Source organism: Cupressus sempervirens, chromosome 3, assembly GCF_028749045.1.
Source record: "Cupressus sempervirens isolate cs-2001-9-10 chromosome 3, ASM2874904v1, whole genome shotgun sequence".
NCBI classification, from domain to species: domain Eukaryota; kingdom Viridiplantae; phylum Streptophyta; class Pinopsida; order Cupressales; family Cupressaceae; genus Cupressus; species Cupressus sempervirens.
The window spans coordinates 263,709,454-263,722,896 of NC_143120.1; the positions used below are offsets into that span (position 1 = coordinate 263,709,454).

General features: G+C 33.2%; 1 pseudogene; it reads left to right on the plus strand.

The window, feature by feature from the left end:
• Window positions 1-734: 734 nt before the first annotated feature.
• LOC149565905 (uncharacterized) overlaps window positions 735-13,443 on the plus strand; it is a 31,523-nt pseudogene continuing 18,814 nt past the window's right edge.

Sequence of the window (13,443 nt, forward strand, 5' to 3'; positions counted from 1 at the left end):
TGGGTATTTTTCGAAAGCATTTTCGGCATTTTTATTGCCCACTCAGAGAGAAATTTTTCTCTATAATTTTTTGCTATTCGTAAAATTTTTTACAGACCCGGGCGATCAAATCCCAGATCTGTATTGTTGGTGGATATTTTTTAGTGGCAGGGCATTATATTTGGCGGACGCCTGGTTCATAGGCTAAATCCAGTGCCTTCACTAAATTTGGCACACCAAATACATTCCGGCAGACATATCCACCGGTGGTGCCACATTTCGCTGATCGGTTGTCCAAACCGGTGACACTTTATTTCAAAGCTTGCAGACTGCGCTTTATAAGGCGTGCAAAATTCATATATCCCACGAATGTGGGATTTTGTTTGCGACATCCGGCACCGAGCAGATCTCCGACGTTGCTGCTATAACCTCGGCGGCATTCAAAATTTTGGCACACGCTAAAAGACCTGCGGTAACCAGTGCAGAGATCTTGGCATCGGATTGACGCAGCCCACCTCAGACACACGGCCGACGCCACACATCGCCATGTGGCGTTCCATTCTACCAAACCACGCAGGTACCCAGACACGTGGCGATCTCATAATCGCCCAGTCAGATCCACGTTGATTGCCTAGGTGGCGCACATTGATTGCCTAGTCATCCACGCTGGACATAGTCACCTGACAGCGCAACGGTTCGCATCAGCCCAACACGTTAGCATCCATCTGTACAGTACGGATGTCCACGTCAGCGCCATGTTATCTAGTTGGCCAAACTTTTTGCTGATGTCATCATTTCCTAAGCCTAAAATTGATGCTCGTTTGGACATCAAACCTGGCTGTTTTATAACTGCAGCGACGACGGTATGACCGTCAAATTTAACTCGGTCTTTTGCTGGTACAACCCCTCACTTGGGTCTTTTCAAGGTTCACTTGGGTCTACTTTATGCATAGTAAGGGTGAAGTTTTGGACACATTTCTAGACTTCAAGGCTCATGTAGAACGACAATCCAGAAAGGCCATCAAAGTACTACGCATGGACAATGGAAACATGGATGTGAACAGAAGACTTAAGGATTTTTGCAGACATGAGGGCATTGATCTTCAGATTCCTTCAGCATTCAATTCGTATAAGAAAGATGTTGCAGCATTGAGGATTAGAACTCTTAAGTCTATGGCAAGTTGCATGATTCATGCCAAGTCTCTAGATCCATCATTAGAAGTCAAAGCAATCTCAAGTGCCACTCACATTCTTAATCATTCTCCTCATCCCGCCTTAGATGGAAAAACTCCTTTTGAGGCATGGTGTGGTAGAAAACCTATTGTGACACACTTCAGAGTCTTCGGTTGTCCTGCTTGGGCAAACAGATCTTCAAGGGGTCGCAAGGCACAGACATCTCGGCCTTGTACTTTCATTGGTTATGAAGACAGTGTGAAGGCATATAGACTTCTTGATCCTAAGACACATAAGATTTTTGTGGAGAAGGATGTACATTTTGAGGAAAGTTCTTCGAGCTTGTCCTCTACTCCTCTTTGCACATCATACAGTGTGGATACTGATAGTGACACCAGCGATAGTGCTTCAACAGCTTTAGACACGTGGAGTTCTATCGACAGATACAGTGAGAGGTCACTTCATCAGTTTAGTCCGCATGCATACATTGCCACAGTGATAGGTCCAGAATAGTAGGGTACATTCAGTCTTCCAGATACAGGTTTAGTGACAGATTTGGGGGATAGTATTCATGATCTGCCTCTTCTTCTTGATGTAGAATTACCTTCTTCAGTCGTCACGGGAGTTTCAGACTCTCTTGTTCATTCTCTACATGATCAATCCTTACCGGTTGAAGTGCATGTGGATACTTATGATCAGCAGTTGCAGCAGGGTTCTTCATCAGTTGCAGGGATAGACAGTTCTTTAGGACAGGTTCTTCAGCCAGTTGAGCAGGTTTCAGAGACATCACTTATCCATGGGATTCTTTCCACACACAGCGGAAGCATCTCATTTGTACCCTTGGCATTGTTTCTTCCTAAGGGGAGGAACACCATTCTGTAGTCTTAGATCAGCTTCTTCATTGGAGCATTCACTATTTGGCATTCTTCTTTAGGGGGGGGAGCTCATTCTGTCTCTCTACCTCTTCTCATCATTCTCTTATGTATATATTGGATGTATGTCATCATGAGGGGGTTTTGATTACTCCATCCATCCATGCATCCTATCTATCTCTCTTTTTGGGGGAGGGTTTTTCCCATGGGGTTTTCCCTCTTTCCCCGCTTTATGGGAGATTGCATATCATTATGTACATGGGTACCTAACATGGCCTAGTAGCCGGGGCCCATCTTGCATTTCATCCTAGATTGCATAAGCTTAAGGGCATTCCCCTAACTTGCACTTAAGGGGGGGTGTTGGTGTAAATAAGTATTTACTTATTACACTTACTTAAGTTTTACTTAGGTTAATGCATTATTTAATTATTTTGCATTATTTTGTTATTATTTTAGGTGAGACACTTAGGATTTTGTGAACTTTCATTGAGTTTCGCAACTCTAATTAGGCACATGGTGTCTACAACACAGGAGTATGCATCATTCACTAAGTTGTCATGATAACAACATAGTTTTTCGCACTCCTCATTTAGCACATGTTGTCTACTCCACTGATTTCCATGCTACACTATTGTAGTCTTATCCTCACATCATCGCACTTAATCCCGTGCTTAATGTAGGATAATCCATATCTGGTGGATATGTGCCTGGTTGTATGACATGTCATGGTGCTAACTTCTAGGCATTCTAGAAGCTCTCCTGAGGCCTTTATATTCAGGCACTCCTAGTGTACTCTAATATGTTGGTTGTATCCATTATTGAATGAATATCATCATTCTGATCATACTCTGAATATTTTGGTCTACTGTGTGCTATTGTTGAGTTCTTTTGTTCTTGGGTGAATTCTGGCCTAAGCCAAATTCTTACAGATCCTATATTCCCACGCCCCTTTTTTGTGAATATGTAACTTCAATATTTTATTAATAGAGAAGGGACTATTCATCAACAAAATTAAAGAAAAAAAAAATTGTTTAGTTGTAACTTTAAGTGTAAATTCAATAACTTTTTATATTAATTTTTTTTAGTTATATATTAAAATATAAATTTAATTATAGCTTTAAATCTAATTTCAATTGTAATTTTTAGCTCTTGCCTAAGGCATGATACTATGGCTTACTTTAACCAAAATTTAATAAAAAAAATATTTTGATACTTTTCTACCATATGGATTTGTACTATAGCTTCGTAATTTGCATAAGTTTTTAAAATCTTAAAAACTTATTTATGTGTTTTACTATTGACTATGGATAAAAATTAGCAAAAATAATAATATTCATTAGTAAAAAATAGTTAATATTACATATGAAACACAAAGCCAAATCAAACTACAGAGTTGGAAGTGGTTTATGTTGAAGATCTGATTGAAAAGATCATTATTGAAGAAGGGAGATTGTTGATAAAGAACGTTTTCAATCATTGTTTTGTCACTAATGTCAAACTTGCTATTTGCTGGAAAGACAATTGCTTATAAGATCTAAGTACTATCACTTAGTTGATTGATGAAGATGATTTAATCAATAAGATGTAACAAAAGCACCTAAGGGATAGGTTGAGTTATGATTTTGTAATGAAGTAAAAGGATCAGTTAAGACAATGGTAAAATGATGTATTGATAATATACTTGAAGATATAGAGATTAGCTAAACTTAGAAACTCTAAAAGAATAAGCTGTAAAAAAGCTATCTGCAAAGCTTGACTAAATTCATTAGTGGTTGCCAAGCAAGTTAGTTCATGTCGAGTAGATTATTAGTAAGTGTCGAGGAAATGCAAAATCTAGTGTGTGCCAAGTGAAACAAAAGGAGCTTAGAAAGGTCAAGTGCCAAGCTAGATAAAATGTAATAGGTGCTGAGCATCAGTAAAACTTAGTTGATGCTGAGTGAATCCACAGTAGGTGCTTAGTGACAAGGTATGTGTTAAGCATTAGAAAGTCAATAGTGTCAAGTTGCTACATTAGTTGAAAAGTCAAAGATTTGCTAGATCTGAGCTGATAAGTTTGTTACCTTGAATTTTGTGAATGAGATGAAAGATAAGGATGTTGAGCTGGTGGTACTAAATTCTAGGTAAACCATTTTTAGGTGAATACAAGTGGATTCCACAAGATGTTTCTAGAAGAAATAAGATAAGGGGAAGATACATTTTATCTTACCTAATCCATTAGAACCCAAAATAAGAGCGGGAAAATTAGAGTAGGAAGGATACTACAAACTCCTATTTAAGGAGTTATAGGTCAAGAACCAAAGAAAGATTGGAGAGAGTGTGTGGTGTCAAGGAGAAGGCATCAAGAGGGAAGAATAAAGTATAGAGACTCCACTTTGATAGGTGACCACAGAGGTGATTACATTGGCACAACAAGCATGAAGATTCAAGGAGAAAAAGCTTAAAAGGAGGGCAAGCTGTCAGAGCTATAGAGAATGGAAGCTAGGAAAATTTGTGAACTAAGCTAAGATATGAAATGTGCAAGTTATGTTGTGAGTTATATTAGATCAAAATTCCTTATTGTTACTCTCTAACAATTGTCTCAGTTAGGGAAAAATCCTATGGACTTAGGTTGGTTTAACAACCATTTTGTAAATCCTATAATAGGGTGATATTCCAAGTGAACATTCCAAAGTCCTTTAACTAGGCCCACTTCTAACAGTGTGATTGAAATCCCTTAATTGGGTCACATTTAATAGTGTGTTTTGTAGCCTTTAACAAGGTAGGCCTTTCATAGAGCATCACTTTAGAAGATTGAGAAAGGAGTAGCATGTTACTAGTGGCTTTTCCTAAATTGGGTATCCACGTAAATCACTATTTCATGTGTTGAATTTTCATATCTTATTCTTACATGTTAATTTATCAATAATTTTCTAAGAAATATGTTTAGCTTGGATGTATGGTTAGTTTAATGGGCATACTATACTTAGTGAAAAAGTTTTATTAAGAAATTGTGACCTTGAATAACTGATTCACCCCCCCCCTCAGTTATTCTAAAGAATTTCTAACAATTGGTATCAGATCCATTTGCTGATTTTTCTTAAAGGTACTAGAAGCAGAAAGAACAAGATGTCTAAGAGAGAAGTTCCCAAGCTCAACAAAGATGACTTCACTGCATGGAAAAGGTTAATGAAGATGCACCTTGGATCAATAGGTGATCATGCACAAACCTCAATCAAAGTGGAAAATGTTGATCCAATAGGTGTGATTACTATAGAAGATATGAAGAAAAAGAAGGAGCACAATCAGGCAACGTTAGAGATTGCCTCTACTATCAGCTATGCTGAATTTGATGACATCAAGGGATGTACCTTTGCATTCAAGATGTGGAAATCCTTGTCAGATATTTATGGAGGAGATTAGAACATCCAAAGAGCAAAAAGAGAAAGCCTTAGAGGAAAGTTTGATGAAATGAGAATGAAGGAAGGTAAGAACATTGCTCAATATGTCTCTAAAATAAAGGAAGTAGTAAGTGCAATAAGAAGCATGACTGGTCATTTAGATGATGATACTATTATTAGAAAAGTCTTAAGAACCTTGCTCCCCATCTATGCTATTAGAGTATCAACCATCCAAGAGTTGCGATGCATACTAGGAAACAAACTAACTCTTGAAGGTATAGTGGGAAGACTTACTACATTTGAGTTATCCACCTTTGATAACTACAAACCTAAGAATCTTGAATTTGCTTTCAAGGCCAAGCTATTGTTGAAAGACATTGAAGAGGTGAAATCAAAGAAGAAGAAAGGAAAGATAAAATATGCATCCAATGATAGTAGCACAGATGAAGAAGATGTGGAATAATTAGAAGCGTTGCTGGCCAGAAGATTTCATAGAGGCAAAAGTAAATTCAAAGGTAAGTTGCCTATCATTTGTTTTAATTGCAAAGAAGTAGAACATATTGCTCTAAGGCACACATAGAAAAAAACTATAGAGAAGGCAACAAGAACAAGAATAGAAGAGAAGATGATAGCAAAGATTAGAAAGACAAAGGAAAAAATTCCTACTTTTTGCAAGAAGAGAATTTTGATGAAAATGATGATGAGGTAGTCTATGTAGCTATGAAGGATGAGTTAGATGAAGATGAGGCAACATCACTAGTAACCTGTGTAAACAAGAATGAAAGGTGGATCATAGACAGTGGATGCTTACATCACATGATAGGAGACAAAAGTAAGTTTATTACCTTAACTTAGTATGATGAAAATAGTGTTAGATTTGGAAATGATGCTCCATGTCTAATCAAACGAAAAGGTTCTATCAAGCTTACAGAGAAAATTTCATGTGATAATGCATATTATGTTGAAAGATTGAATTACAATCTATTGAGTGTGTCCCAGCTAGGCAATGTAGGATGCAAAGTAGAATTTGGAAACAAAACTACCAAAATCTATGACATTGATGGAAATTTGATAGGAAAAGGAGACCAAACTAGGAGTAATCCATTTTACCTAGATATGGAGTAATCCATGTAAATCACTATGTCATGTGTTAATTTTTTGTGTCTTATTCTTGCATGTTGATTTATCAGTAATTTGCTAAGAAATATGTTTAGCTTGGATGCATGGTGGAGAGGTTAATTTGAAATGTATTTTTGATTTAGGATGCAAAGTGTTTGGATTGGTAGTAATAGAGTGTGTGTATCTGATTGTGAAGCATGTGTTAATGCCAAAAGTGGCCATGCAATATCGCTTAATAGAGTGACGATACTTAAGAATTTGAGAAGATTGTAAATGGGCTATGTATTTTTGGATTTATTTTTTTAATGCATGTGACCTTTTTTAAAAGAAAAATCTAAAGAGTGGTGAATTATCAGTGTTACCTAACACTCTAGAGTTTGGTTTAACATATTGATGAACCATGTATCTAAAAAAGAATCCTAGAAAACTCATGATTATAGTGGCTAGGTACCCATGTATCTTGGTAGATTAGATTCTTTTCATATGGATTGATTATTAGTTTGATTTAGGTATAAAAGGGGAAAATTCGAAAGTGATGATTGTTTTTGGCATGACGATGATTTGGAGTCACTAGAACAAGTGAGTTCTTAGTTCATGGCAATCGAAAATAACTTGACTATAAATTTTATGATGATCTTGAAATTATTTGTGAGTGAGTTCTTTCATGAGCCAAAACCAATTCAATTTGAAGTTTTTGGTGATCTTGAAACTAGCTGGGTGTTATTTGTACAATTTTTGGTGTGCTTGAAATCACTTCAAAATTGCATTGGTTGGGGGTAATCCATAAAATAACATAAAGTGGTTATTATTGGTGGGTGGTGGGGGTGTCAATATGAATGAGAATAATTTATAAGTGGTTTTAAATGGATACCTAACAAGGATTTAGGCCATGTCACATTGATTATAGACAGTGGAGGGCTTTCTAAAATAATCTAATAATTAATTTATGGGGAGATGTTAGAAGACAAATTAAAATTATCATAGACAATGTTAGTAAAGACCATCAGATACTAATGCAACCACCAATCTTACCGTGCCTTTCATGTTGCACAATTTGGCTTACTATTAATGCTACAAAAAGATTTTGTCTATGACTTCTTCACAATTTAATATGTAATCCTCTTAAATTTGATGAATAATAGTGCCATCAACAGATCCCAAATTTAGATTTATCCTTGTTACATAATTTTTAACTTGATATCAAAGCCTAATTTGGGTTTTAATATTAATGTGGTTGCTATTTTACATGACATAACATGAGATACATATTGTGAAAAAATAACATTATCTTTGATAGTTTCATGCTTATCTCTTACTGTAATGTCCCCACTAATAGGGCTAGTTAGGGACAAGTAATACTTGAAAAATAAATGTTAGAATCACAATAATAATAAAACTAACTATATTATTATACCCTCTAAGTTAACCCCAATCTTAAGGACGTCTCCAGATTGGGCTTCTTAGCTCATAGCTATGCCAACATTATCTTGGGAGCACACCTCTTAAGATTCTTCTTGGATGGGCATTCTCTACCCAAGGCAAATGACATATGTATATGTTTAACAACATCATAATATTCTAGCACATTGATTATTGGCCATGGCAGACAACAGAGATATTAATATCTTCATGCTCCATGCTTTGATATCAATTCTCGGCCATGGCGGACAATGCAGCTATTAATATCTCACATGCTCCATGCTTTGAGTTCATATTTATTCTTGACCACTGCAAACAATGGAGTTCTTAATATCTCACATGCTCCATGCTTCGAGTCTCATTAATAGCCATAGTGTTAATCCCATAAACTAACACAATATTATCCATAAGAATGATTCATTAATATAAATAAATTCATAAACATAATTAAACAAATATAATACATAAACATACCTTCCTAACCTTCTTTTTCTCCAAGAGTCACACCCTTTCATAATACAAATCCTTTGACAAGTCACAACACTTCAAAGTTATAATACTTTCAAAAACTCACAACACTTCATTACTAAAATCCTTTGGAAAAGTTCCACTACTTTATAATCACAATATTTTTGAAGAGTTGCAACTATTCATAATTATGACCCTTTCAAAGGTTCACATCCTTTCAATATCATTGACACCTTGTCGAAAAGTCACTTCCTTATTTTCTTCATATTACTTTCCTTTTCCATTTTTTCTTTTTGAACTCCTCTCTTCTCCTATTTTTTCCCTCTCTAAAAAAAACTCTCCTTCCCTTTTATATCTTAATTTTAAGGAATCATGTCTATTTGTTAAGCATATCTTGACTTTTCATTAGATTTAGTTAATTTATATTATTCTATGTTATATTATTTATTTACTTACTTATTTATGTTTATTATTATTTATTATTAAATTCTATTTAGAAAGTTAACATACTTTCTACAATATTGTCTCTTGTATTTAATTTAGTTTCTTTATTTACTCATTGGAATTTTATTATTTTTTATTAACTTAAAAATTTTACTAAATATTATTTCATTAATAATACAGATTAAATAATTATTATTTCATAGAATTATATTTTAGTATTAGTTTTAATATAACTTTATTATCATTGTTTATTTAATAACATTGTACTATCTAATTATTATTAAAATTCTATCTTAAAATGGGGACATGACACTTACTTATCTATTTTATTTTATTGTATCATTTTGTTAGTTAGAGATATGTAGGTCAATATTTTACACATCCATGTGATGCTTTAGTGAAATTTTGTATAGTCTTGACAAAATAGAACCAAAAATAGCTTTGAATTGGGTGCACTTTATAGTTGAAGGAGTAAAACAAAAAATTAATAGAACAATCAAAATATATAAGTAATATAGAATATTCCAATATGTAGGTGTAAATCTTCCCTTATAAAGAACCATTACCAAAGCTCACTATAACTTTTTCCATGAATTGATTCTATTGATTGATTGTAGAGAAATTTGAGATCAAAATATTATAAAGTAAATTAATTATCTCTAGAAACAATTATTTGCATATACTACAAACCCAACATAACATAATTTAATATTGTAAATTGGATGCACTCTAATTTAATGAAGGTTTAGCATTATTTAATACAAAATCATTAATCTTCTTGTGTCTTTCATTTCTTCTTCCTTTTTTATCCTTCCTCCTAGGTGGAACCAGGATAAAACCTAATAGATCCTCTTTAAAGCTCCTAGTTTCATATAATTGAGCTTGAGGAAGAATATATCCTCCTAGATCATCCTCTTTATATATCCACTTGGAATATGCTCCTTGCATTGTAACAACTATATCTCATAATTTACACCTAATTTTGGAGATCCAAGAGGTTTCAAGACTTGGTTTTTAGAGGCGTAGGCACCCCTCATGGACCCTTTGGGAGTGTAGGTCACCCCTAATTGGGACTTATTTTGGGATTCCTCTTTTGGTCCCATGTTTATCTATGTTTGGGGTGCTAATTTATGGGAAATTCATCCTATGGGAGTTAGTCAATTCTAAGATCTATATAAACCCTTCCATTTGATCCATTTCTCATACATCGATCGATACACTCAAACATTCAAGAATCCAAGAATTCAATCTCTCAAGTTCTCAAGCATTTTTCAAGTATTTAAGACATTCAATCAATATCTCCATTCAAGAACAAGGATTTGTGAGTTAAAGAAATTGAAGGAGTTTATGTTATATATTCCATTTTATTTTTAACAAATTCTAGATGTCTATTCATATATTCAAGATCCATTGTTGAATCTTTTACATCTATTCTTTCCATATCTAAATTCATATTTCTGCATTCCTAAGGTGAATTTTAAGGCACATACATTCATGAAAATTTTGGTTTTACTTTGATGTCCTTTTTTTCATTTTGGAGTTGAGTCAAATCTATCAATTCTACATATTTGATTACATTCCAAATTCAAGAGCATATTCATAGAATTACATTCCTTCGTGTTAGATCTATTATTACTATTTGATAGAATTCTATTCCAATTATTTAAATTCAAGGTTGATTCCTAAATTGGGGTATAACCAAGGAAATCTCTCTCAACAAAAAATAAATAAATAAATGATCTCTTTGTTTTTGTAGGCTTTATATCTTGAATTAACAAGCTTGTTATAGATCTAGATATCCTTTTCAGCTCTTTGCAGAATTGAGGAATCAAAATCACCATTGCACATAGTAAATGAGTAGTGTAGTACACACTTGATGATGCATTTTGCCCCTAAAGATCTAGTTCACCTCTAATAGATATCTAAGAGATTTATGAGTTTTGTCTACCTCGCAAGTGTTTTCCTAGGTCTTGGCTTACAACATCTTTTAACATCATTCAACAATAATTATTTAAGTTTATCTTAATTAAAAGGTATATTATCTAGTCCTCTATATTTCCATTCATTCTATTATCGTATCACTTTATTCTTTTTTTAAAAATCATCCTAAGGTGTGGTTGGGAGGAGAATAAATTTGAGTTATTTAGTCTTTCGTATATTATAACTGGATTGATACTTCCCTTTGTTTTAATCCAATCTAATAAAAAGGGGTGGATCTCGATCTTCCCCCTTTCATTTATGTAGGGATAGTCCACTTCCATTTTTCTACCCTATATTAATTATTGAACTTGACTTATGTCTTCTTTTATTGGAGTTATATCCTTATTTTCCTTTGTTAGCATTCATCTTGCATCATGAAGATCTTTTGGTGTATGGTTATCTTTTTAAATATTATCCTCCTTCCATATTTTTATAGTATCTATGATGTTTATAAGATCTTTCTACATTTTATTGTGTTTACAGATCTTTATACTCTTCTTTCTTATACTATTACGAAGTTAACAAATACATCTTTTCTTCTTTCAATATTGCAGTTGGGTCTTTACATGGTTGGCTTATTTATTCTTTAGATTATCTAAGGACATTAGCTGAGGATGTCCCTAATCATTCTTGTAACCCTCCTTATCCTTTTCCTAACCTTCACAATATTCATCCTTCTTTGTCTCCTAGAACTTCTCATACATTTGTTAAAGCTCAAACCTTAGTTCATGATGAGGATGTTTTCACATTTCTTGAAGGGCCTATTTCTCCTACTATTACTTGTAATAAGGGAAGATGTAAAATTTCCTTTATTCCTCCTCTTGTTATCATTCCTTACAAAAATTTTGCACATAACTCTAATGAAATATCTCATCCTTTTGAAGAAGGAGGAATTGACCTAAACGCATTAGCAACCACACAATTGAACACAAATTTTTATCATGGATACCCTTTAAAGGGAAAAACCACTTGCAATAGGAAACCCAAATAATTCAATCTTTTGAAGTGAGCTCTGCTAGGAGATGACCTTGTAAATGACATGGACATTTTTAGTGTGACCTGGTTAGAGAATTTTAACCAAAGATGATCTAGACTTTATTCACTCCTTGATATTTCTAAGGAGTGACCTTCTTTACAGGTTTTACAAGCATGACTAATTAGTATTACCATATAGGATTTATTAGACTAGCTATATCCACTGTGTTAGAAACTTTTTGCTACTACAATGGCCAAAAAGAAATACTCAAATGATTTGTTTAGGTTAATTACTACCTTTCTTGTTTAGATCTCTTCTTTTCTTAATATTATTCCTTCTATTTTTTTTTTATGTTTTTACTTCAAACTCTTTCTCTTTCACCTTATGCTTCCTATGCTTGGTCTTCCTTCCTCTATTCTACTTTGTTTACTTTTGTTTATTTCTCCTTTGATAGCTTTGACTTTATCAGCAATATCAACAAATAATCAACAACCATCAACAACCAAAAATGGTCTGAATTATCTTTTTAAATTGTTAACTTCTACCTTTAGAACCTTCTTGATTTTTTTCTTAATTACATCTATAGCTCTTCATTCCTATAGTGCATATCCCTAGTTTACATTCAGTTTTTATTGCCAAACTCTTTTAGTCAAGTTTATGTTTATGCTTGATGATTAGTAGTATTATTTTCCAGATTATTGGATATTGTTTTCATACTCAACTGATTTTATGATGAGACTACTTGGTACTTTTTACTTCATGTATGCCTAATTATAGCTTGATGTTAATTGTGATAGTGATTTCAATTATTTGATGATGATTAGTTAGATAGACTATTATATGTGTTTTTATAATGGATACTTACCCAATATTGCATATGTATGGTGTGCGTGTATGTTTTCTTTATGTATGATATTTCTGATGTGTTAGTTATTGCTTCTAGATTAGATTGTGTTGGAATTTTTACCACCAAAATTTTGAATTACACTACGTGATTCATCATTAGGATGAGAGAGAAAGAGTTGCAAAAAAGTGAGTTGCAGATTGGGACTAACTCGAAAGATATAGGGGGGAGAGAGAGAGAGAGAAAACTGAGGGAGGACAACAAGACAACTCTAAAAGCACAAGGACAAAGTAAAAAAGAAACAATTAAGAGAGGAAGAAAAATAAAAATGCCAAGATAGAGTAAAAATAAAAGAGCCAAGAAAGAATAAAAAATAAAAAGAAAAAACGATAGAAGAGGAACATGAGTAAACTTGACATACTACACAACACAAAGCCTATGTCAAGCTATGTAAATAAATGCATAAATGCCACTATATGTGTGTATGTGTGCGCACGAGGGCACAAATGTATACATGTATATATACATATATAAACAAATATATTTATATTGTAAATGTATATATGTATATATACATCTATATACATGTATATTTATATAAATATATATGTATATACACACATATACCTATATACATTTACAAATATATATATATATATATATATATATATATATATATATATATATATATATATATACACGCATATAACTATATGCATATATATATATATATATATATATATATATATATATATATATATATATATATATATATATATATATATATATATA